Here is a 27,523-nt window from a genome sequence, read left to right as displayed (position 1 = left end):
CTTTTGTTCATAACCACATCACTTTGATCATAACCAATATCACATATCTTATAACTAATAATCACATATCTCATAACCAAACACTCTTTTGACTCATAACTACGCCACTTTGCTCATAACCAAAATCACATATCTCATAAGCAACAATCATATATCTCATAACCATTACCCACATATCTCATAACCAACACTCTTCGGCTCATAACTAACATCACATATATCATAACCACTAATCACATATCTCATAACACCCTTTGGCTCATAGTCACACCACTTTGATCATAATTAACATCACATATCTCATAACCACATCTCATAACCCGCGCCATTTTGTTGATAACCAATATCATATATTTCATAACTACAATCACATATCTCATAACTACATCTCATAACCAATATCCTTTAGCTCATAATCACACCACTTTGATCATAACCAATATCACATATCTCATAACATTAATCACATATCTCATAACTACTACCCATATAACTCATAACCACATCTTATAACCAATCCCCCTTTGACTCATAACCAACATTACATATCTCATAATCAACACCCTTTTGCTCATAACCACATCACTTTGATCATAACCAATATCACATATCTTATAACTAATAATCACATATCTCATAACCAAACACTCTTTTGACTCATAACTACACCACTTTGCTCATAATCAAAATCACATATCTCATAAACAACAATCATATATCTCATAACCATTACCCACATATCTCATAACCAACACTCTTTGGCTCATAACTAACATTACATATATCATAACCACTAATCACATATCTCATAACACCCTTTGGCTCATAGTCACACCACTTTGATCATAATTAACATCACATATCTCATAACCATTAGTCATATATCTCATAATCAATACTCTTTGGCTCATAACCATACCACTTTACCTATAACCACTAATCACATATCTCATAACCAACATTCTTTGGCTCATAACCACACCACTTTACTCATAACCACTAATCACATATCTCATAACCACACCACACTACAAGAAAAGTGGGCTTATGAGGCGGATCTTTTTGCGACGTCACATTTGCCGTCGCAAAAAATGACTTTTTGCGACGGCACAACTTGCCATCTCAAAAAATGTGACTTTTTGAGACGGCACAACTTGCCGTCGCTAAAAAATGTGACTTTTTGAGACGGCACAACTTGTCGTCGCAAAAAATGTGACTTTTGGACACGTCAGAACTTACCGTCTCAAAAAAATGTGACTTTTTGAGACGGCACAACTTGCCGTCGCCAAAAAATGTGACTTTTTGAGACGACACAACTTGGCGTCGCAAAAAAATAGAGTATTTGCGGTGATAGAAATTGCTGTCGCAAAAAAAAAAAGAGTATTTGCGACGGTACCAGCTGCAGTCGAAAAAAAAAAGAAAATTTTTTTTGCGATCGTAATACGTACCGTTGCAAAAAAAAAAGTTTAAAAATATATATATATATATATATATTGTGGTTTTGAGACGGCTTCATATATATATAGTCATAAAATGGTTTAAATAAATGCAACGGTATTTTTCTGTTACAAAAAAATAAAAATAAAATAAAAACGACGTCGTCATACTCTTTTGAACATTTCTCCTTTCACCCATTTTTTCATCTTTCTATCTCTCTGTCTCTGTCTCTCTTCTCTTTCTCTCTCTCACTCATAACTCTTCTCTGTCTGTCTGTCTGTCTATCTGTCTCTCTCTTTCTCTATGTGTCTCTGTCTCTCTTATCTCTCTTTCTCTCACTCATCACTCTTCTTTGTCTGTCTGTCTCTTTCTTTCTCTTTATGTCTCTATCTCTCTTCTCTTTCTCTCTCTCACTCATCATTCATCACTCTTCTCTGTCTGTCTGTCTGTCTGTCTCTCTTTCTCTCTGTGTCTCTCGTCCATCTTTCTTCTCTTTATCTCTCTCATCTCTCTTCTCTCTCTGTCTCTCTTCTCTTTATCTCTCTCGCTATCTCGCTCATCTCTCTCTGTCTCTCTCTCTTGTTTATCTCTTTTCGCTCTTTCTCTCTCTCTCTCTCTCTCTCTCTCTCTCTTTGTCTATATCTTTTCATCCATTTTTTTATCTTCCTTCCTTTCTCTTCTCTTTCTCTCTCTCACTCATCACTCTTCTCTGCATGTCTGTCTGTCTATCTGTCTCTTTCTGTGTCTCTCACTCATCTATCTCTTCTCTCATCTCTTTTCTCATCTCTTTTCTCTCTTTGTCTCTTTCACTCATCTCTCTTCTCTTTATCTCTCTCGTTCATCTCTCTTCTCTCTATCTTTCTCTCTGTCTCTCTCGTTCATCTCTCTTCTCTTTATGTCTCTCTCGCTCATCTCTCTTCTCTCTATCTCTCTCGTTCATCTCTCTTCTCTCTATGTCTCTTTTTTGTCTCTCACTCTCTATCTCTTTTTCTTTCTCTCTCTCTCTCTCTCTCTCTCTCCCACTGTGTTTGCGTTGTTCACTCTCTCACTCTCGTTTTCTCTGTTTGCGTTGTTCTCTCTCTCTCTCCCACTATGTTTGCGTTCTTTCTCTCTCTCTCTCCTCTCTCTCCTCTATCTATCTCTCACTCATTTATCTCTCTCACCACCCATCTCCTCTACCACCTTCAACACTACTACAAACGCTATTCCACCACCACCACTACTTCCACTGTCGCCACTTCACCTCTACGACTACCATTACTACTGCCATCGCCACCACTTCATTACCACCACTACCACTACTACCACTACTACTACCATTACCTCTCCTTCACCCCTGTCACTCCATTTACACTACCACTACCACAACTTCACTACTAATCTCTTTCACCATCACCATCACCATCATCTCTTATCCACCATCTTCACCACTATTGCCGCTCCCTTTCCTCTACCACAAAAAATTAGTTCATGATTTTTAGTAACAAAAAAAAAAAGCCGCAAAAAAATATTTTTCATTGACTACAAAAAATTAACTTTTATTTTAGTGAAAAATATTTTTCATTAAAATATTACCCCTACTTCTACCAAATAAATAATAATAATATTTTTTTTAAAAAATTCATTAACTACAAAAAAAATATATATTTTAACAAAAAATAATTTTTTTTGATGACGACAACCCCCGCCGCAAAAAAAAAATAAAATTAAACGACGTTATTTTATTATTTAAATTTCATTTGTGACTAAAAAATATATATATTTTTTTATTTTTTATTCCCGCCCCCTTTTTTTTTTCCATTCCCGCTCCTCCCTTCCTTTCTTTTTTCCGTCCCCCCACCCCCCTAAAAAAAAAACAAAAAAAATCTTCAATCTCAAACCCAAAAATTCCTAATCTCTTCTTCCCCCTCTCTCTCTCTCTCTCTCTCTCTCTCTCGATCGATCGATCGATCGATCGATCGACGTCGAGCGGCGTCGGAGCAGCGTCGGAGCAGCAGCAGCGTCGGCCTCCTCAACTTTACGCCTACATTTTTAATTCCTAATAGGCAGTTACAACATGCCCATGCAACTTTTGTGAGGGGATTCTTGAATCCAGTGAGTATTCTAACAGTTGTAGTATTCAAAAATTCATTACTCATATGCTTAGTTACACTGTTTTCACTATAACAAAAGTAACCTATGGTGACGAAAAGTAGTGAAGAAAATAAATTTCGTCACTAAATAAGAACAATTTGTGACGAATTATAAAATTTTGCCGCATATAATAAAAAAATAAAAATAATAGTTGACGAAATTTATATGCGTCAATAAATACTTCTTTTTAGGTGAGAAAAAATTAAGTTTCGTCATTGAAGGCTTTTCCGCCAAATTTTTTTGGTGGCGTCAAAATTTTGAGACTTTTTGTGAGAAAAAAATTTGTTACTAATTATAAAATTATTAGTGAGGAATATATTTTCGTCACCAATAATTTTACATTTTGTTTTGAAAAAAAACTTGATTTTAAATATTTTAAGATTATTTGGTGAGAAATATATTTTCGTTACTAATAATTTTTAATATTTTGAGACCTTTTACTGAGGAAATTATTTTGTCACTAATTTTGGATGGAAAATTTTGACAAATTGGGCAGTAATGAAAAAAAAATATTCTACTAATTTTTTTTTTTTTTTTGTATTTATTAGTTTCCTCTCATATCTCTCTCTCACTACAACAAATTATAATTTTAACGATTAAAAAATTTCATAAAACACACATTTATTTTTTAGCAGGAATACTTTCACATTACCCGTCCAATTTATGAATTATGATTTGTTTTTATTTTTTTTTCATATTTTTCCATGTCTTTACATAAACCCAAAATTAAAGCACTAAAAAAATTCTGATTTAGCGCCTAAATTGTTTTCAACTCCTTGGTTAGAACTTTGTGCCCTAATAATCTATCCATAGTTCTTTCACAAAGCTGTAGCAGAGAACAACGTGAGCTCATCCTCCACCGTGAGGACGGTTCATCCTCCACACCGTGAGTTCATCCTGCACCGACATCAAGCTACAGCACCACCGTGAGTTCTAGGTCAGTTTGTTGTGTCTGTTTCTCTTTCTCTGCCCCTCTCTCTCTCTTCTGGTCTATGGGTTTCTCATTCTCTACCCTCACTCTGTTTTCGGGCGTGTTTCTGTAAATGGAATTCATTGTTAAGATGAGATTAAAGTCATTCCATTCGTTAGTTCTAACATCTCCAAAACTTCTCTACTTTAAAGGGTTCCATGAACAACTTGAATGATTTTAATTTGGGAAAAAAAATATAGAAAACAGAATGATTAACATGTTATGTATTTTGATTATGATATTCATATTCTACCCAATATAACCATTGAAGTGAATGAATTGTTGGTGATTCTACACACACACAGAGTAAAGTCTCATGCTTCTGATTATGGGTCTGCTAGGTGTTTGATAAAATGACACAATGGCTAGTTTTTTCTTTATTGTTTTGTTCGCTTTTTTTATTTTATTTTTTTATTGTTTTATTTTTTAAGGAGCAGCAGGATTGGATAATTATAAAATCATATTAATCTTCCCCTCTCTTTCTCCAATCACAAAGTTATTGTAAGGATAATGACTGATAAATGACAATGATGCCCTTGTTTTGCATTTCACATCCTTGGTTCTTGTAATGAATGATAAATGATAATGATGTCCCTGCTAGACATGGTCTAAATTCATGCCAGAATTGCTCATTTGCTAAGTAATAGAAATTCCCTTTCTTTTGTTAGATGTCCTGTATTTTAATGCATTATCTTGCATCTCCCACATGTAAGAGAATTTAAGCAACATTGTAGGTAATTCTGTGATGAGTTTTGTTAATTTGTAGGTTTTGAATTATTTGAAATTATTGACGCCCTTCTTTTTTCAATTGACAACAATTCACATAACTATTTTAGTAATCCACAGTAATGTTCCTCTTTATATGTACTATTCATTAGGCAAACCTTTCTTTGGTCTCTAATGCACAAGTCAGTAGAAATATTCCTTTGTCAATGCTTGTGCTCATAGAATCCCCGTCCGTTTCAGTCTAGTAAAAAGTGATGGTTTTTGCAAACTAGTTATTCCTAGTATCTTCAACCATAAAGCTATTTTCTCCTATGTTGAATGAACCCCTAAATACCACTTCATTTTTTGCGTAACTTTGTGGCAGAGAAAAAAATTCAAGATCGTGTTCACTTTGTTAACAAAACCCTTAATGTAGCTCCTTATCTTGTGTCCATTGATGTTCTTGTTTAGAACTCCCAGGTACTTTCGCTGAATTACGGTGTCAGTTCACATTGCAAGCATTACTTTATTTATTCATTTTTCCATTTTTTCTAGGAGTCATAGTTTATAAAAGTAAATTCAGTAAAGGAGTGTCACCTGTATACACTTATCTTTTCTTTCAGTTTGACATTCTACTTCTTCGTTTTAGTAGGATTCATTTACCTTTTAACTAATATCACTCCTTTGCCTTTTTCACTTCAGTCATCTTTATTCATGCTTACTAATAGCATGACAAGTGATCTATGAGTTGACAGTAGAAAGAACTATTTGGGTCATTTAATTCAAATTCTAACCTTCTCGGATTTTTTTCATGATCTTGGAAAATGATGAGAGGTTCATAAAGCTGGTTCATTCATTTGCAAACAAGAAGTATATAATAATTGACAAGTCAGAAGGGAAAAATGTGAAAATGAGAAAACAAAAAATAATAAAATAAAAAACCATGCAGACATTTTGATAAGGCTTGAATCGATTTTGAGTTTTTAGATAAGTCAGAAGGGAAAAATGTAAAAGAGATTTGTTGATGGAGTGTAAGATGTCGTGTTTGAAGACAGTTGAGGTTAGAAATTTTGATAAGGCTTGAATCGATTTTGAGTTTTTAGATTATGGATTTGGTTACTTGAAATTGTGGATTGAAATTGTGTGTGTGATTTGATCGCAAGGGGAGTATGTGATTTGGCCAGAGAAAATTAACAAATTTCTCTAGCCATCACACAGAGAAAATTAACAGACACAATTTTTGTAACGCCCTCGAAATAATAACATTAAACCCGACAAATAAGACATGCATTGATATTCAAAAGTTCCACATTCTTTCATTTCTCAGAGTTTCATTACAAAAAGTATTACATGTTAACAACAAAAGCAAATGCCCTACGGGCTTACAGCTTTTCAAGTTAACACTTGGTTACAACAAAGAGTACTAACTCATACACATTAAGCCCTTGGCTTGTATTTACATGTAATACATCAAAAGTAAAACGACTACATTATGTCCGCCTCTAGCCTCTCAAGCTATGTCCATGGAGGTGGCATGCTTCCTGCACCTGAAAATGATGTTCCCATATAGGGTGAGCCACAGCCCAGTAGAAATACACTAAACCAACCATGAACAATGACTAAAATATTAGCAATTGATAGATGGCCAACACTGATACAATCACATAAATCACATATTTATGTCATACGACTTATGAGTCCAAGTTTCCTTTCATTTTCCCTTTTTCAACGGATAGACATATAAGCACTACCCACATTCTCAACAGATATGTATAACAACAATATCCACAGATAAGCATATAAGCTATATCCACATTCTACAACAGATATGTATAACCACAATATCCACAGATAAGCATAAAAGCTATATCCACACATCACAAAGATAAGCATATAAGCTCTATCTTCACTTCTTTAGACAAGCATATGAGCTGTATCTACGGAGTTCATCCCCTATCTTCTCTCAACACTATCCGGTTTAGAGGTACATCCCCTATCTTCCCCTAAACCGCGGAGTACATCCCCCATCTCCTCCTCTACACATAACGTATACAAACACAATGGTTCTATATACAATCACTCAATACATATAATTAATGTATTCTATCAACCGTCAAGTTCCATGACACACTTCATTGATTAGTTTCAGTCTGCCTAATCTTCATGCATTGTCTACAACAATCACGACTATCCTCCACCGATAGCCCAAAGCAGTTATTTCTAAACAGAAAATAAATGCACAATGGATATTCAATCAACATTTCATTTCCTCATTCCTCACAATTAATTATCCCAATTAATTAAACAATGTAATTAGGTCAATTCCCATAATTAAGATTTCAACCCTTAGGTCCCATTTTCATCAATGATTTAACATTTATTCCATTTCTCTATTCCAAACATGCATCTAGGTTTATTATGAATAAAACCCCAACTTTTGTAAAATTACACAAAAGCCCCAAACTTTCACAAAATTACCAAACCAACCCCAACATCTCAAAATACTAAAATTTAAAGACAAAATCCATAGAGAGGAGTAGGATATCCCTACCTCGAAGTTTGAGCCAAAAAGGAGATGAAGACTCGAAGATCAACGTGCTCCAAAACCAAACTTTTTCAGATTAAAACAAAGCTCTCAACGCCCTCTATCTTTTTAACAAAAGCCCTAGGCTAGATTCACACTCTAGGGAGATCAATTCTTAGAGAGAATATAAGTGTAGAGAGAGAGGGTCTCGGATCTAGGGTTTGATCAAAAAAAGAAAGTGAAAAAGTGATGTTCAAAACGCTACTGTCTGCTGATATAAAACACGCTCGCTCGAGCGAAGACTTGGTCGCTCGAGCGACCAGACACAGAAACTATAGCGACCCCGGTCTTTTCCCATTTGATTATTGTATCCGGACTTAGGTTCCGTAGACTCTGTCATTGTATAATTGTTGTTGTTGTCCCTTATTTGCTCATTTGGACTTATAGGATGTGTTGGGCAGGTTTGTTTCAGGTTGGTTGGGTTTAGAAACCAAGTGTTGCTGTCCAGAATTTTGGATCTTCGCTCGAGCGAGGAGTTTGTCGCTCGAGCGAGCTATTATTTTTGGTTCTTCGCTCGAGCCAGGGTTTGGTAGCTCGAGCGAGAGGTTGCGTCTGATTTGGACCTATAGCTGTGCATTCTTGGCTCGAGCGAGTTAGTTCGTTCTTCGCTCGAGCAATAGTTCTTTCGCTCGAGCGTGAGTCTGGTTACAGACCTGAGGGTTTGAATTCTTTGCTCGATCGAGTTTTCTTTCGCTCGAGCGAGCTTTATGGTTGTTGGCTCGAGCAAGGTTTTCTTGGCTCGAGCGTATCTTTTCTGTGTCTAGTCGCTCGAGCGAGCCTGTCAGGTTTAAATAGGCAGCTGCGTGTTTCAGATCTGTTTTTCATACACTTTCATATTCCAAAACCCTAGTTACGAGTTTTCTCTCCCTATACACACCTTCTCTCTTAGGATTGATCTTCTTAGGGTGTGTTTCTACCCTAGATCCTTCATTAAAAAGATAAAGTGAGTCGAGGGCTTCCATTTAATCTGAACATTTGGCGATTTGGAGCACTTTGGTTTTTGGGTATTCATCTCTGTCTTCTCCATTTGGGTTGTTCTCTTCGAGGTAGGGATTTCCTACTCCATTTTATAAGTTTTGATCTAAGTTTTGGTATTTTGATATGTTGGGGATACTTTGGTAATTTTGGGAAAAACCCTAGTTGTATTATTAAATTAATTTGTATAATTAATTCTTGGAATTGGGAAAAGATGGTTAAATTCATGGAATTGGGGAATTCATTGATTAAATGGCGTAGTTGGATAATTTGAGTCATTTCTCTATTGAATTGTTGACATAGTTATCTTCAGTTTAGAAATAACTGTTTTGGGCTATCGGTGGAGGATAGTCGTGATTGTTGTAGACATTGCATGTGGATTAGGAATAACTGAAACTAATCACATTGGTTAAGTCATTAATTTTGACTATTGCATTGATACAGAAAATACGTGTATTGATTGAGCATTGCATTTGCATACATTGTTTTGTGTTGGAGGAGATAGGGAATGTACTCCACGGTTTAGGGGAAGATAGGGGATGGACCTCTAAACCGGATTTTGTTTGGGAGGAGATAGGGGATGGACTCCATTAGCATCACTTTTATGTGTGCTTATCTATATTGAAGTGTTTTATTGATACAGCACTAAAATGTGTATCAATCTGGAAGTATGAAGTGTTTTGATTTGAGCTTGAGTCTCATATGTTTGTTGTAAGTTTGGCCAGGTTCTGAGCCATGTTGATAAAATTGGAAAGTAAAACATGTGTTAGACAATAGTGTCATGAGGCTGTAAAATGAAGTAATTGATTATCTTGGTTAACCATCTGTTGAATGCTATTGCTTTATTCATTGCTTATATGTGGTTTAGTATATCTCTACTGGGCTGTGGCTCACCCTTTATGGGAACATCATTTTCAGGTTCAGGTGATAAGCTACCTCCAAGGACTTAGCTTGGGAGGGTTCAGTTTCTGGATTTTGAAGAAGACTATCTTTAGTTAATTGTCTTTATTAATTAGTACATGTAAACATTCAAGCCCAGGGCTTTTCTTGTATTGAGTTAGAACTCATATTTTGTATCCAAGTGTTGGCTTGGAAGGATGTAAGCCTGTAGGGCATTTTATTCGATGTTACATGTAATGCTTCTATTTAGTAATACTCTGATGAATGAATTGATAAATTATTTTCTTTAAATAATGCATGTCAATGATATATATATATAATGGGTTTATTTTTGAGGGCGTTACAACTTGGTATCAGAGCGTACCGAGTTTGAATACTTTGGGTACGTGGGAAGTGATTAGTATCACATTGGGTTCGTCTCGTTTGATAGAGACTTAGTGTAATGTTATATGCTTATGTGATAACATATTTATGTGATTATGTGGGTATGGAATGTAGTTTCTAGGATGTTGACTGGACCCTTGAGTTTCTTGTAGTCTTGTTGGAAAGGCACTTGATCACTGCTGCTTCCAACCGGAACTATAGTAACGCATTGGGACTATCATTATCCGGGAATGAAATTCGTAGGTGCTTATGTGATTATGTGCTTACGTGGAATGTATTATTGTTGTCCATTGCATTAGGACGCGAGTGTTTAGCTTCGGCACATTTATTAATGTGCTAATGTCTTTGTTTCCTTTATTAGGATGTCGGGACGAGGACGAGGACGCGGTAGACGTGGTAGGCCGGGTAGGCAGGAGGTGCCTGTGCCAGAGGAGATTCCGGCAGTTCAGGAGGGATTTGGCCAGGCTAATGTGGCCGAGCCAGTAGGCCAGCAGGCTATGGGCGCTTTAGCTCGAGAGATAGCAGGGGCATTCAGGGAGTCAGTAGGCATCCTCAGAGCTGAGAATCAAGCTCGGGATATTGCTGCTGATGTAGGACCTTCCTTTCTGAAGAGGGAGTTCTTCCGGTCTAATTCGGATGAATTTGTGGGTGATCCTAAAGAGCCGCTTAAGGCAGATGAATGGCTCGAACAAACAACGAAGACGTTTGAGATGCTTGGCATCGAAGACGAGGGGTTGAAAGTGACCTTGGCATCTTTCCAGTTGAAGGGGGATGCAGGTCAGTGGTGGAAGTTTACTAAGGGGCGTATAGGAGGTACGTGGGAGGCTTTTGTGAATGCTTTCCAGGACAAGTTCTTATCTCCAGCAGTCAGGGAGAAGCTGCGAGACCAGTTTTGTCAGCTTAAGCAGGCGAGTTCTTCAGTGGCCGAATTTGAGGCTGCATTCACTAGTTTGTCCAGGTTTGCACCTGAGTTGGTGGCGTCTGAGGAACGCCGTTGTATCGAGTTCGAGAAGAGGTTGAGGCGTGGCCTCAAGCTGAGAGTTGGGGGAACTATGATTCGGGATTATGGGCGTATGGTTGATGCTGCAGCCCACATGGAAATCATGATGCAGGAGGAGGAGGAAGGACAGAAGGGCTCCAAGAGGAGTCAGGATGGTCAGAATGATGGTAGGAGACAGAAGGGTTTTAATCCCCAGCAGTCTCAGGGTAGCTTTTCTAGATCGACTTTTCCTGTACCGAGTGTTAGTTCGGGGAAAGGCAGTCAGAGAGAAATTACCTGTTTCAAGTGTGGCCAGCTGGGCCACAAGTCTCCAGTTTGTCCTCAGAGGGGAGGAGTTCAGAGAGCAGCATCTTCTTCGGCTCGATCTCAGAGCCAGAGTCAGGGTAGAGGTCAGCCACTCTCGTGTTATCAGTGTGGTCAGCCAGGGCATATGAAGAGGTATTGCCCGCAGTTGGGTGGCACATCTGGTGCATCTGGTTCGAGGCCGATTCAGGGTCAGCAGCCAGCTCAGTCGGGTCAGGCCTCGAGGGCCAATCAGGGGGCTTCATCGTCTCAGTCGGTGCAGCAATCTTATGCTCCTAGGGTTGAGCAAGTTGATCAGAGGTCGTCTGGGCGCGTGTATGCTGTTACCGCGCAGGATCTTGTGCCAGCACCATCAGTTGTGAGAGGTACCTTCTTGTTTTGCAACTCGGTTGCTAATGTTTTGATTGATACGGGTGCATCTCATTCCTTTGTGTCTGCTGCATTTGCATCTGTTTTGGAATTGGAGTTAGCGCAGTTAGCATCTCCTATATGTGTAGTGTCACCTCTTGGGGGTGAATTGATTTTGAAACAAGGTGTTAGGGGTTGTGATATAGAGGTTGATTACCATAGAATTCCATTTTCCTTTGTCGTTATGCCTATGAGGGGTTTCGATGTTATTTTGGGTATGGACTGGTTATCGTCATACCGGGCAGTTATTGATTGCTACCGCCAGAGGGTCACTTGTTGTACCGTGAGCGGAGAGTATTTTCATTTTCTGGGGGACCGGGTTGGTGATATGTTGCCACCGGGGTATGTTCCGCGAGGACGGAGTGAGCTTAGTGGGCTACTTGCTAACCTTTCGATTGGTGAGGATAATGAGACTCAGATTGTGTTGCCAAGGGTGGTTTGTGAGTACTCGGATGTCTTTCCCGAGGATCTTGTTGGTTTGCCACCGCATCGGGAGATTGAGTTCTTTATTGACCTAGTGCCCGGCACGGCGCCGATTTCCATGGCACCTTATCGTTTTTCCCCAGCCGAGTTAGTTGAGTTGAAGATCCAACTCCAGGAGTTACTAGACAAGGGTTTTATACGCCCTAGTGTTTCGCCGTGGGGAGCACCGGCCCTCTTTGTTAAAAAGAAAGGTGGTGCTTTGAGACTTTGTATAGATTATCGGAAATTGAATCGGGCTACGGTTAAGAATAAGTACCCTATGCCTCGTATAGATGATCTGTTCGATCAGTTGAAGGGTTCCCGTTGTTTCTCGAAGATAGACTTGAGATCGGGTTATCATCAGTTAAGAGTCAGGGAGGAGGATATTCCGAAAACGGCTTTCCGTACGCGGTATGGCCACTATGAGTTTCTGGTGATGCCATTTGGGCTCACCAATGCACCGGCAGTCTTTATGGACTTGATGAACCGGATCTTCCGAGAATTCTTGGATCGGTTTATAGTCGTTTTTGTGGACAACATCCTTATCTATTCGCCTTCTGAGGAGGAGCACGAGGCACACTTGAGGGTGGTGCTTGAGTTACTTAGAGCCCATAGGCTGCATGCCAAGTTTGGGAAGTGTGAGTTCTGGCTGAGAGAAGTCAAATTCTTAGGCCATGTGGTATCCGGTGAAGGAGTGTCTGTTGATACATCCAAGGTAGAGGCAGTGCAGGATTGGGCACAGCCTAAGAGTGTATTTGAGATCCGCAGTTTTCTGGGATTAGCTGGGTATTACCGTCGGTTTGTGAAAGATTTCTCCAGGTTAGCTTCACCGTTGACTAGACTGACTCGGAAGGGAGTCAAATTTGTATGGAGTGAGACTTGTGAAAAGTCGTTTCAGGAGTTGAAAGTTAGACTGACCACCGCTCCAGTCTTGATTATTCCAGAGAGAGGGTTGGGTTATGCAGTCTATTGTGACGCCTCACGAGAGGGTCTGGGTTGTGTATTAATGCAAGAAGGGAAAGTAGTTGCCTATGGTTCACATCAGTTGAAAATTCACGAGCAAAATTACCCTACGCATGATCTAGAGTTAGCAGCTGTGATATTTGCCTTGAAGATTTGGAGGCATTATCTTTATGGTGAGAAATTCGAGGTATTCTCGGATCATAAGAGTCTGAAATATTTGTTTACACAGAAAGACTTGAACTTGAGGCAGAGGAGGTGGATGGAGTTCATAGAGGATTATGATTTTGAATTGCATTATCATCCGGGAAAGGCCAATGTGGTGGCCGATGCCCTTAGAAGAAAACATGTTGGTGTCATAGCTAGTATAGCCATCCGAGAATGGGAGATGTTGAGTGCACTTGGGGAGTTTGATTTACTTCTGGGCGAGTCCGTTGAGGCTGCGGCCTTGTTTTCTATTGTTGCACAGCCTACACTTGTGACTCGAGTGTTAGAGGCTCAGAGAGGTGACCTTGAGGTAGAATCTCTCCGTGAGAAGATTTCCGGTGGGAAGGTTGAGAAGGGTTTGACGGTGTATTCCGACCTCAGTGTGAGATACCGAGACCGTCCGTTTGTGCCGGAGTCTTGCCGAGAGGAGGTACTTCGAGATTTTCATCATTCACATCTTGCGATGCATCCGGGGGGCACTAAGATGTACCGGGATTTGGGTCGTCAGTTCTGGTGGCGGGGTATGAAGAGAGATGTGGCAGCTTTCGTATCTAAGTGCGTTACTTGTCAGCAAGTGAAGGCCGAACATCAGAGGCTAGCGGGTTTGTTGCAACCCTTGCCTTTTGCCGAGTGGAAGTGGGAACACGTCACTATGGACTTCGTTGTGGGTCTTCCGAGGACTCAGCGGGGTAGTGATGCTATTTGGGTGGTTGTAGACCGATTGACTAAGTCGGCGCACTTCATTCCGATGCGCGTGAGAGATTCGGTAGATCATCTTGCCGCCTTGTACATTCGAGACATAGTGAGGTTACACGGGGTTCCAGTGACGATCGTCTCAGATAGAGATCCTCGTTTTACTGCCAGGTTGTGGCAGAGTTTGCAGAGTGCCTTAGGCACTAGGTTGACCTTTAGCACGGCTTACCATCCTCAGACTGATGGGCAGTCCGAGCGTACTATTCAGATCCTTGAGGATATGCTGCGGGGTTGTGTTCTAGACTTTAGTAGGTCGTGGGAGAGGCACTTGCCGTTGGTGGAGTTTGCCTACATCAACAGCTTCCAGTCGAGTATCGGTATGGCACCATTTGAGGCCTTGTATGGCCGACCGTGTAGATCTCCTGTTTGTTGGGCCGAGGTGGGCGATGCACCTCTGTTGGGTCCAGAGTTGGTGAGGGAAACGACGGAGAAAGTTGAGCTTATCCGTAAGAGGCTTGTTACAGCACAGAGTCGTCAGAAATCGTATGCCGACCGTAGGAGGAGACCTTTGGTGTTTGAGGTGGGTGATCATGTCTTTCTGAAGATATCATCTAGACGGGGTTTGATGAGGTTTGGGAAGAGTGGGAAGTTGTCCCCTCGGTTCATTGGTCCGTTTGAGATCCTTGAGAGGATTGGCGAGGCTGCTTATCGTTTAGCTTTGCCGCCGCAGTTGTCCGGAGTACATGACGTGTTTCATGTGAGTATGCTTCGGAAGTATGAGCCGGATCCATCACATGTGTTGGATTGGACCGATTTAGTGGTTGATGAGGATGTCTCATATGAGGAGAGACCGGTTCAGTTATTGGATAGGCGGGATCAAGTTTTGCGAGGCAAGACCATCCCTTTGGTAAAAGTTTTGTGGAAACATCATGGAGTGGAGGAAGCCACTTGGGAGCGTGAATTGGAAGTCCGCGAAAAATACCCGGACATGTTTATTAATTTGTAATCTTGTATTTAGATTTTGTAATATTGTTGAACTTAAGAGCTTTACATATGTCTTAAGTTGTAAAACGTTGAGTATGTTTTGGTAAATGGGTGTATCTTGAAACTTGCTTCATTATAGAAGTTTAGTATAGCATTGCATATGTTGATTACATTGCTGAGTGTGTTATATATATCATGCAATTGAATATGATATGGGGATTGCTAACATTGGAAGGAATAATGCATAATATTGATACAGGTTGAAATATATGTTGTTTTATATATATGTTGTGAGATGCCTCTTGATAAAGAGATGAAGTGACCAGTATTGGGTCAAGCTGTTTATTATTGTTATATAATATCTTTGGGAATTGAGAAAAACTTGTTTTTTATAAACTTATGCTTAATTTCGGGGACGAAATTCTTTTAAGGGGGGGAGGTTATAGCGACCCCGTCTTTTCCCATTTGATTATTGTATCCGGACTTAGGTTCCGTAGACTCTGTCATTGTATAATTGTTGTTGTTGTCCCTTATTTGCTCATTTGGACTTATAGGATGTGTTAGGCAGGTTTGTTTCAGGTTGGTTGGGTTTAGAAACCAAGTGTTGCTGTCCAGAATTTTGGATCTTCGCTCGAGCGAGGAGTTTGTCGCTCGAGCGAGCTATTATTTTTGGTTCTTCGCTCGAGCCGGGGTTTGGTAGCTCGAGCGAGAGGTTGCGTCTGATTTGGACCTATAGCTGTGCATTCTTGGCTCGAGCGAGCTTTTCTTCGCTCGAGCGAGTTAGTTCGTTCTTCGCTCGAGCAATAGTTCTTTCGCTCGAGCGTGAGTCTGGTTACAGACCTGAGGGTTTGAATTCTTCGCTCGATCGAGTTTTCTTTCGCTCGAGCGAGCTTTATGGTTGTTGGCTCGAGCAAGGTTTTCTTGGCTCGAGCGTATCTTTTCTGTGTCTGGTCGCTCGAGCGACCAAGTCTTCGCTCGAGCGAGCCTGTCAGGTTTAAATAGGCAGCTGCGTGTTTCAGATCTGTTTTTCATACACTTTCATATTCCAAAACCCTAGTTACGAGTTTTCTCTCCCTATACACACCTTCTCTCTTAGGATTGATCTTCTTAGGGTGTGTTTCTACCCTAGATCCTTCATTAAAAAGATAAAGTGAGTCGAGGGCTTCCATTTAATCTGAACATTTGGCGATTTGGAGCACTTTGGTTTTTGGGTATTCATCTCTGTCTTCTCCATTTGGGTTGTTCTCTTCGAGGTAGGGATTTCCTACTCCATTTTATAAGTTTTGATCTAAGTTTTGGTATTTTGATATGTTGGGGATACTTTGGTAATTTTGGGAAAAACCCTAGTTGTATTATTAAATTAATTTGTATAATTAATTCTTGGAATTGGGAAAAGATGGTTAAATTCATGGAATTGGGGAATTCATTGATTAAATGGCGTAGTTGGATAATTTGAGTCATTTCTCTATTGAATTGTTGACATAGTTATCTTCAGTTTAGAAATAACTGTTTTGGGCTATCGGTGGAGGATAGTCGTGATTGTTGTAGACATTGCATGTGGATTAGGAATAACTGAAACTAATCACATTGGTTAAGTCATTAATTTTGACTATTGCATTGATACAGAAAATACGTGTATTGATTGAGCATTGCATTTGCATACATTGTTTTGTGTTGGAGGAGATAGGGAATGTACTCCACGGTTTAGGGGAAGATAGGGGATGGACCTCTAAACCGGATTTTGTTTGGGAGGAGATAGGGGATGGACTCCATTAGCATCACTTTTATGTGTGCTTATCTATATTGAAGTGTTTTATTGATACAGCACTAAAATGTGTATCAATCTGGAAGTATGAAGTGTTTTGATTTGAGCTTGAGTCTCATATGTTTGTTGTAAGTTTGGCCAGGTTCTGAGCCATGTTGATAAAATTGGAAAGTAAAACATGTGTTAGACAATAGTGTCATGAGGCTGTAAAATGAAGTAATTGATTATCTTGGTTAACCATCTGTTGAATGCTATTGCTTTATTCATTGCTTATATGTGGTTTAGTATATCTCTACTGGGCTGTGGCTCACCCTTTATGGGAACATCATTTTCAGGTTCAGGTGATAAGCTACCTCCAAGGACTTAGCTTGGGAGGGTTCAGTTTCTGGATTTTGAAGAAGACTATCTTTAGTTAATTGTCTTTATTAATTAGTACATGTAAACATTCAAGCCTAGGGCTTTTCTTGTATTGAGTTAGAACTCATATTTTGTATCCAAGTGTTGGCTTGGAAGGATGTAAGCCTGTAGGGCATTTTATTCGATGTTACATGTAATGCTTCTATTTAGTAATACTCTGATGAATGAATTGATAAATTGTTTTCTTTAAATAATGCATGTCAATGATATATATATATATAATGGGTTTATTTTTGAGGGCGTTACAGAAACCTCTCGCTCGAGCCAAGAAGTCCTCGCTCGAGCCAAAAACTCAAAAGTGCGCTCGAGCGAAAAGAATGCTCGCTCAAGCCAACAGCTCAAACCCTCAGGTCTGCAACCTGAAGCACGCTCGAGCGACAGACCTCTCGCTCGAGCGAATAACAAACCAGACCGCTCGAGCCAAGAAACACAACTCTCAGGTCCAGAACCAGGAGCAAGCGCTCGCTCGAGCGAAGCCACTCTGGCTCGACCCACCAGACACGAACTCAACTCTCGCTCGAGCGACAAACTCCTCGCTCGAGCGAAGGGCCAAAAATCTGGGCAGCAACACTAGGCTCCCAAGCACAACCAACCTGAAACAAACCTGCCCAACACATCCTATAACTTAATATACCAGTTAAGAGGTTGCAAACAAGATAATAAACAACTACCAACATCCACGGACACATGTCCGGATCACTGTATAACAAGGGTAAACCCGGGATCGCTATATCAACCTTTCTTCAACTTTTCTTAGCTCCTCTTTATTAAAACTCAAGTCCTTTTTCTTGGAATCCTTCAGAACACCTTTTATAGTTGATATTGGACTTTCAAGTGTATTGTTAATCTTCACATGATCAAGGATTTCTAGAGGATCTGGTTTGTAATCACTGGCATTCACCTCCTCTCCGCAAACATTAGTAGAATCCAGAGTGACTATGGTATTGACCTTTAGAGAAGTATACTCATCTTGTTGACAATTAGCATCCATGTTCATTCCATGTGTAAAATCCATATTCTCCCTTCCTGTATATGTGGCATGTAATAATGAAATTTAAGGATAAAGTGATCCTTTGAGTGGAAGAAGTTTATTATGATATGAATCAAAACTGCATCACCACTTTCTAGCCGACATTTATCATTCTTCTGAACTTCTCGTCTCACATCCATATGACCTATTCCTACACATTTGGCATGGAAATATGAATTGAGATTTCAAGGGGAAGCCAACAGTGGCTAAATCTCATAAAGTATAGGTAAATTACCAATAGATCTTACTTTTGGAACGTATATGATACAGGGAAAAAAGCATAACGTTGGCACCAGTAAATTGAAGAAACACAGATTTTGACTTGAGGGCAGTAGCATATGTTCTGGATGGTAGTGTAAAGGCTTAGGGTTTTGCGAGATGTCATGTTGTGGTAACAAAAGCTTAGAGACTTTCGTATGTGTGTAGTGTTCATTTGGTGATATAATTTAGATTAAAGGAATGACCTTTAGAGAGGCCATTTTGATGCTAAATATTTAAAACAAAGAAAAAGCCAAATAAATTACAGGAGTTAGAGTAAGTGGGGGAAAAAATGTGAAACTAGAAGCCCGTCCCACTACATAAATTTGTTGTCTAGTGTCTAAAGGGATTAGGATACCTCTTTGCTGGTGTTAGGGAACTTGGGTTTGCATGAGTTCCAAATGAAACTAATTGTTATCATTTAGGAAAGGAAAACAGTAGCTGAAATTAATAGTGGTTTTCTGTACTGTTCTTACTTCACTAAGATTTGATCTTTTTTATTGGTGACTAAGTGAAATTGAAGCTATCTAAATACCTATAGGCTGTAAGTGTTGGTTTTCCATTAGTCAGTGTTGGTGGCTAGGAAGGATGAATTGGGTACAGGGTACAGACTTTTAACTTCTGGCATTACTTGCACAAATTGGGGGTCCTTAGACATGAACCCACATTCTTAGGCTTGACATTCCAACAAACAATGTTCCTGCAAAGCAAAATAGTGTCAAAGAAACATTTTATCCAATATGAATCATGCACAAAGAATGTTCATCATGTTCTAAAAGCCCAAATAATCCTCAAAAAACTTACCAGAAATTCCACCTGAATGAGGCACTGTGGCTAGTGGAAATTTAAAGCTATCTGCCTCCTCACTCATCAGAGAACAGCCAGGATCAATTTATCTTGTGGATTGATTTAAATTGACATGGGTACCACTTCCTCCCACTTGCCAACAGTGGCCAAGTTTGAATATATTTGAAGCACATGAACACCAGGTTTAGAGTTGTGTGAGTCAGAATTCGATGGGTATAAATCACTTATTTATAAGAATAGATCTTAACTTATACAAGGAGGATAAGTCAAAAAAATTCTGTGAAGTTTGATTAATTAAAAAGTTATAAAGTTATAAGTTTGATTAATTATTTGCTATAAGTTGGACAGTGTATAAAGTTATACTTGCGGGTGTGTTTTAGAGCAATCCAAATACCTAAAAATAACCCAAGTCAATTAAGAAAAATACCAAAGAACCCAAATGAATTGCCTTAATCAGTCTCCATATATTTATTCATATTTTTTTTATTTGTTACGATTTCATTCTTCTTTTAGAATCTCTGCTATAAATGGGGTGCAAAACTGACTCCATCAGAGGTGGCTAATAAAGTGAAGCACTATGACAAGATAAGTGGAAGAAGTCGAGAGTTTGGCTTCGTGACGAGGAGGTTCTTTTTTTGTCCTTTTATTTTATTTTTTTTAAATAATCTTTAGCATGATGTTCACATTTTGATTTGGGTTTAATTTGATTTGATTGTAGAAGTAAGAAAAGCAGGGCCTCTGGTTAAGTATGAGCGTAGAATTGCCACGAGTGATCTTGTGGATGGGGATAGTAGTCAGGTAATATTGCAATCAATTCACTCTTCATGTTTGATTATAAGTTTCAAAGGAAAAGCTAGTAGTTTGTATGTCTCTTCCGAATTGTCTCCAACTTAGAAGGTTAAGTTTGTCATATTCGATCGGAATTTTAGGTGAAGTAGTTGTGTATCAGTTAGTTATAATGAGCATACCACTAACTTTTGGTGTACCATTCTGGATTTATAATTTATAAACATTAATTTGTCAATTGTTGTGGATTTATATATAGGAGTCTTTAATACAATTAAAAAAAAAAACAATAGTTAAATATTTTATCAATTTATACAATATATTCTTTAAGAAAATTAAAAAAAAAATCAATGTTAAATAGTTTCTTCTAGAATGTATGCTAAATTTCGTTTCTTCTTGTTTGTGATGTGTAATTTTAAATTTTTGAATAAGGCAAGTTGAAGTGAATGTATGTGGATGCATGTGGCTGTTATTACCAAAAATATAAGGAAAATGTTTTGTGCCTCGACTAGCAGGAAAAAAGGTACCACAACCAAAAACTAGGGTTTGTGTTTCTGTTTGATTGCTAAGAAAAAAAAAATTTGAAATTTGTGTTAGGGTTTTGGTTTTGGCTTGAATTTGTAGAACATGTTTTTCAGATTCCTCAATTATTGATTATTAGGGTTATGATTGTTTGTTAGGGTTTGGGCATTGTGGGTTTTGCCTTGAATTTCTATAATGGCCTTGATTATGGACTTCATTATACTTGATTTTGAATTTCTTGAATGGACTTCTACGGGTTGAATGGAATTTGATTTAGAACAGGTTTCTATAATTATTTTTGTTCATTGGTTCCACTATACAGATTCTGAATCTGTTCAAAAGCTGTTCTAAATCAGATTCTGAATCTATCCATTTATCAGAACAGATTTTTGTTCATTCGGAACAGGTTTCTATAATCGAACGGGTTTTGAACAGATTCGGAACAGGTTATGGACTTCTATGGGTTCTAGACTTGTTCATAGTTTAAAACCAGAAATGTTGAATTTCTTGAATTTCTATAATGGTCTTGATTCTGGACTTGATTATACTTGATTTAGAAATTGATTTTGAATTTCTTGTTGAATTTGGGCATTATGGGATAGCAGTTAAGGTCTTGATTATGTTGATTTTTGTTTTTTATTTACTGTTCTTGTCAAAATAACAAGTTTAGCTAAGCACAAGTTCAATGTTGTCTTGAGTTAAAATCTATGGCTTAATCTAATATGTTTACTAATGTATGTATATATATATATATATATATATTTATCTTGTATTGTAGCAAATGTTTTGGCCCTTGAACCCTAATCTCATTCTCAGCCCAGATATTCATCTAAAAGCTCATCTCTAAGTTATTAATTCATAGTAGCTATGTTTACTAATGTATGTATATATATATTTATCTTCTATTTTGTATGCAGATTACAAAATGGCTTCTTCCTCTAGTAACAATAGCTACTTAAGATTGATACCAAGATTTTGTGCGAACCAATCAGAATGGAAATAAAGGGCATGTGTACTTTGTGTGTCCATCAAAATATGTAAGTACTATGGAAATTTGTTTGCAAATTTATTAGCTTGATTTGATTAACTGATTGTAATGCATTGTAGAATAGTGAGGAACACTGCAATCACTTCAAGTTCGTAGATGATGATGACTACGACGTGATCTCCAATGTTGCACCTCATACATTTATAAGAAGCGAAGAATTTAACGATCCAAGCACAAGGGTTTATGAGATGGATAATGAATTTCAGGAGCATGGTAGAAGGCTTCGAAAGATGGAGAAGAAATTGAATGTCGTGCTTTATGTCATTGTATTTTGTATTGTTTTATATTTTATAATGTAAACTACTGAGTTCATAGCTTTTGGGAAATTTGATGGATGTACTTATGGATTGAATGGACTTGATGTATGTCCTTATGGATTGAATGAACTTTATAACTTCAATGGACTTCTATTTTCAATTACTGTTGATAGGTTGAAATTATTGTTGAATTTGTTGTTGAATTATGATGTCAGACATATATGGATTGAATTATGAATTTCTTATATGGATTGAATGGACTTGTTGAATTATGATGTCAGACATGTTGAATTTATACCAGACATGTTGATTGAATGGATTGAATGGACTTGAATGGACTTGTTGGATTATGGATTGAATGGACCTGTTGAATTTATGGATTATGATGGACATGATGATTATGAATGGACATGTTGAATTGAATGGATTATGGATTATGATGTCAGACATGTTGAATTTATACCAAACATGTATTATTATGGATTGAATGGACTTGTTGGACTTGTTGACTTTATACCAGACATGTTGAATTTCTTGAATTTCTATAATGGACATGTTGAATTATGAAATAATTATTCACCATTGTAATTGAGTGGTCATCCTATAAGGAGACTAAAGAAACTTTTACTCTAGTAAATCAAACATGGCATTAAAGAAATCTACTTTTCTGTGCATAGATAACATAGCACAACTGATAGTTCCTTCACTTGGCTTCTTTTAAGGTTTTGTTTCAGGTGTTATTATCAGAGCTTGTTGGCTGCTTTCTAACATTACTTTTTTAAGGAAAAGTGGTGTGGTGACAAATTTTGGCAGTAAAGTGGAAAGGTGGGGAGGTTCATGAGTGTTATATTTGTCATATCCTGTAAAAGAATTTATTAGAAAAAAGGCACAAGAATCACCATGTTAGTACCCAAACTGTCATTTTTTCCCCAAGAATGTCCATATTATTAATTGATCTAATAAATAACTGCTAACAATTGTTAAATTCAACTCACCATCATCTTCATTCATGAAATCATTAAAACATTTAAACAGAAAACAGAAGGATATAGGTACTTGAAACCCAAAATAAAATTTATTTCTTAAGCTTCAGCTTCGATGGACAACACTGCAAAACTCAATTCCATTAAATTTATTTCTATAACCTCTGTTCAACAATCATCATATTGACCTCAATTTAACTCTTACCATGCTACTTAGACATTCATAATCTATGCTACTTACAGCCAAATGTTACTAATAATATGTAATCTCTTACCATGCTACTTAGACATTCATAATCTATAACAACTCCAAAAAATTACATATTATCCAGCAAAAGATTACATATATCCAGCAACAGATTACATATTATTACCAAATGCTTCATTTTGGACTGCTCAATGCTTCTTCAATAGTGCACAGCCATGCTGCTTCATTCTGGACTGCATCATTCTGAAATTCTGGACTGCATCATTCTGAACTTCATGTAATTCTGAACTGCATCATTCTGAGCTTCAATTCTGGAGTGCTTTATTCTGGACTGCATCATTCTGAACTTCATTCTGCTGAACCTGTCATTCTGCTTCAAACAATCAACCTGTGATTCTGCTTCTGAATCTGTCATTCTACACAAATTGACTGAATTTGAAATTCAGATTAACCTCTTCAGAATCTGAATCTGAAAATCAGATTAACTTGTTCACAATCTGAAATTCAAAATCTGAAATTAACCTGTTCAGAATCTGTTCAAAATCTGAAATTAACCTCTTCAGAACCTGTTCAAAACCTGTTCAAAACCACATTAACCTGTTCAGAACCTATTCAAAACCTGTTCAAAACCAGATTAACATGTTCATAATCTGAAATACAAAATCTGAAATTAACCTGTTCAGAATCTGTTCAAAATCTGAAATTAACCTCTTCAGAACCTGTTCAAAACCTGTTCAAAACCACATTAACCTGTTTAGAACCTGTTCAAAACCTGTTCAAAACCAGATTAACATGTTCAGAATCTGAAATACAAAATCTGAAATAAACCTGTTCAGAATCTGTTCAAAACCTAAAATTAACCTCTTCAGAACCTGTTCAAAACCAAATATAATCTGTTCCGAATCTGTTCAAAACCTATTCGCCATTCCTGATTCACTGAAAGATGAGCTTCCAATTTTGTCCACCATTTGCAATGCGCTCTCTTGTGTCCCATCCATACACGGAAAATAATAGGATTGACCTTGCGGCACCTAAAAATACCATAATAACAAAATATCATTAATAAGTTCAAACATAATGTAATGAACACCGTACAAAAAATTGTACTGGACCATGAAACACATACCCGCTCGTACGTATTGTCTTCCATCCCATCCATACAACCGAAAATAAAGATGTGTATTACAGCATAACCCTTCCCTTTGTTTTGTGTTATCATTAGAAACACTACAAGAAATTTGAGTTGTAGTGGTGTTTTTTAAAATGTCGCTAAAAGCCTGAAAATGCTGTAAAATATTACAACAATGTTTAAAATTTTTGTCGTTGATATGACCGCCGCAATAGCTTTACAATGTTTGAAAACCGTCATTAAAATTATTAGACGGTGTTTTTTAAAATGCCGCAAAATCTTTTACATCCGCTTACATTTCCATCACAAACTAACACATGACGTCATTTAGTGGCGTTCTAAATGACGTTTTTTGAAAAAACGCCACTTTTTTTTTCTCCTTGATTCTGAAATATGAGAAAAATTACAATCAATATTTTGTCCAAAGCGTAGCATTTCAGAAGATATGCACTGAAAGATTCAACACAATTATGAGGCCCCGTTTGCCAAGATTCTAAAATATAGTACAAGCCAAAGAATTTAACTAAAGAAGGTAGCTTGATGTAATAACAAACAAATCTAAGCCAAATAAGTGCAAAAAAATATTTAAACTAAATAAGTCCAAAAAAACAACAAAAATTTAATGCCTTTTTCACAATTTAGTAAAGGATTATAAGCAAATGTCTTTCTTTGCCTCAAAGAACTCGCCTTCTCCCTTCTTTTTCTTCTTCTCGACTTGCTTTGCAAAATACTTGTCATCAAACTTTTCAACATTGTCCAGTTCCAAAAAAAAAAAAAAAACTTTTCAACATTGACGCCAGAGATGTTCACCTTGGTCGAAGTATCAATCAAATAAGATTGATTTACATGTCTAAGAGGAACACCATTAAGCTTGAAAGGTCCCGTAGAAGCAATGGAGAAAATGAGACAGTAATTCAAACGCTAGTCAACAATATCTTACCAAACCAAGTGAAAAAAACACGCCTAATGGAAATCGTAGGGCTGCCCTTGGGAGTGCACAATTCCACAATGGTATTCTTTACCAAACGAGCTCGTACTACTAACAAAATCAAGCAATGGTAATGCTATCTATCAAGACCAGATCAAGAATTGCAATCCTTCCAAATCATATATTGCATAAGTCATGAACAAGTAAATTTTCCAAGGACCAACCACGGATCTCATGAGAATATGGCAATCAATACAGCCAAGTCATGTCAAACTAATATTTATGCAACAAAGCAACAGTAATCATACTCTATGATTCCACATACACAATTTTATGTGACTAAGCAACACCATTCATAGGATATCCAACATCAAACTATGCAGCATCACATAAACTAACAGGTATTTGCCATCATCAAACCCAAGAACATAAGAGAGAATAAAAATAAAATAAAAACCCACCTTGCAAAAATTAAAAATTAAAAGATACAAATTTAGTACCTTAGGTAGTGATGACGCAACTCTTGCTTGGAGAAGACATTTTTTAATCTAAAAGTACTATGTATTTACCAACTTGCCAAGTTTAGAACAAAAGAAAAAAGATGCAAGCCCTCAAATATTCAATTCCCTATAGGTCTTAAAAAAATTCAGAATTCAAACATAAGAACCCAAACAAACATTTGAACAAGTGGAATCAGCTATGGCAAAATCAAAAGATGGTAGGCACACTACAACATATAAAAGTTTTAGAGACCAAATGTTTTGGTCTCTAAAAGTGAAAATTTTGTTGTAAAAGACATTTAAAGACCAATTTCCATCTTCATGAGGATAGTTGCTAAAAGGTCGTCCCGAAAAGTAAAAAATAAGGCATTTAGCGACAAAATTTTGAAAATGTCACTAATAAATAGACTTTTAGGGACAAAATAATTTGGTCTCAAAATGATTTATTTTTTGAGACAAAAAATTTGATCCCAAAAGGATAATAATTCATCACTAATGTCCAATTTTTGTTGCTAAAATTATAATGACGACACTTTTCCAACAAAATTATTTGGTCTCTAAAAAATAATTTTGTCCCTAAATTTTGGTTTCTAACACCTTAATTTTTTGTAGTGACAATAACTTGAGAGAAGAAATCAACAGAAGTATCACAAATTTAAAACTAATGAGAAGGTGCATTATGTTGTACACAGCTTGTTATTGAGGTGGTTGTTTGTAAGCAGCACGTCACCTATTTCTTAGTGCGATGGTTGCATGTAGGACACATGTTAATAGGTGGCTACATGCAAAACCATGTCACTTGCCATTGAATGTTTGCATGAACATCATGTGTCACTAGCTTGTTATGGAGTGGTTGCATTGTATGTCTACCACTAGTCCACTTCTTGTTATTTTGTGGTTTTTCTATTCCAAAGTACTTCATAAGGAAGTAACTTCCTTGGCTACTTATATATAGGGTTGTAATTACTCTTTTTAAGGATGTCTTTGAAGAACTGAAACTTAAGATTTTGAGATTTTATTTTAGCCTTACTTTGTTATTTCTTGTGGCTTGGTTTTGAGACCCACAGCTCGTGGAATTTGACCCTTACTTGCTAGATTTTGCATAAATCAATCCTAAAATTTGATTTTACAAAGTTTGAGAAAACTGCCCCCCACCCCCCAAAAGAGGAGTTTTTTCCAAGTTTGACCCTAGTCAAAGAAGTCAAAACACGCAGCACCAAAAGGGCCATACTTTTGGAGATCATAACTCAGAAATGTGGTTCTAAAAAAGCCTTTTCCATCCCCAACTCAGTTTCTTGGTAACTATGATTGAGACCACCACCATTTATATAAACATGTTTATTGTAATAACTCAACTAACGAATTGTCAAATAAGCCTAGAAATAAAATAGTCTACATAGATATTTTATATTTATTATATACATACCCCATGTATTCTAAGGATCTTTTTTTCTGTCAAAAAACTACAAAATTAACATCTTTCTCCAAGAAAGACAATCCTGATATTGCATCCTTTGCCAGCAGTGGTAACCATAATGATCACATCTTATCCTCAAGAGTTCAAGAATGCATCTAGCAAAAACCAAAAACAAAAACAAAAAAATTTGGTGGCATTGGATCAAATATACATTCACAATCCACATTACAAACTTCAACACTTTGAATGATACTGCAGTTCAAGAAAAAAGCAAATATCACAATCACAAAGTTAAAAAGCTACATAAAAATATTGTTGTACTAAATGCCCATTATTAGCAAATATGGTGCTATTAACTTTATT

At 37.4% G+C, this 27,523-nt stretch overlaps 1 long non-coding RNA gene across 2 annotated transcripts; it reads right to left on the bottom strand.

The window, feature by feature from the left end:
• Nucleotides 1-23,048: 23,048 nt before the first annotated feature.
• Nucleotides 23,049-24,260, bottom strand: LOC114296309 (uncharacterized). 2 transcript variants are annotated; one of them, XR_014360407.1, is made up of 3 exons: nucleotides 24,070-24,260; nucleotides 23,862-23,916; nucleotides 23,049-23,763 (listed from the first exon to the last, which is right to left on the bottom strand). It is a non-coding gene; the product is annotated as an uncharacterized LOC114296309 (long non-coding RNA). The 2 variants fall into 2 exon arrangements; XR_014360406.1 differs by lacking the exon at nucleotides 24,070-24,260 and having other exon boundaries at nucleotides 23,862-24,008.
• Nucleotides 24,261-27,523: the final 3,263 nt, after the last annotated feature.

This window comes from Camellia sinensis, chromosome 2, assembly GCF_055761805.1.
Source record: "Camellia sinensis isolate YWXY chromosome 2, ASM5576180v1, whole genome shotgun sequence".
Classification (NCBI taxonomy): Eukaryota; Viridiplantae; Streptophyta; class Magnoliopsida; order Ericales; family Theaceae; genus Camellia; species Camellia sinensis.
This window is presented reverse-complemented; position numbering and strand designations above follow the sequence as displayed.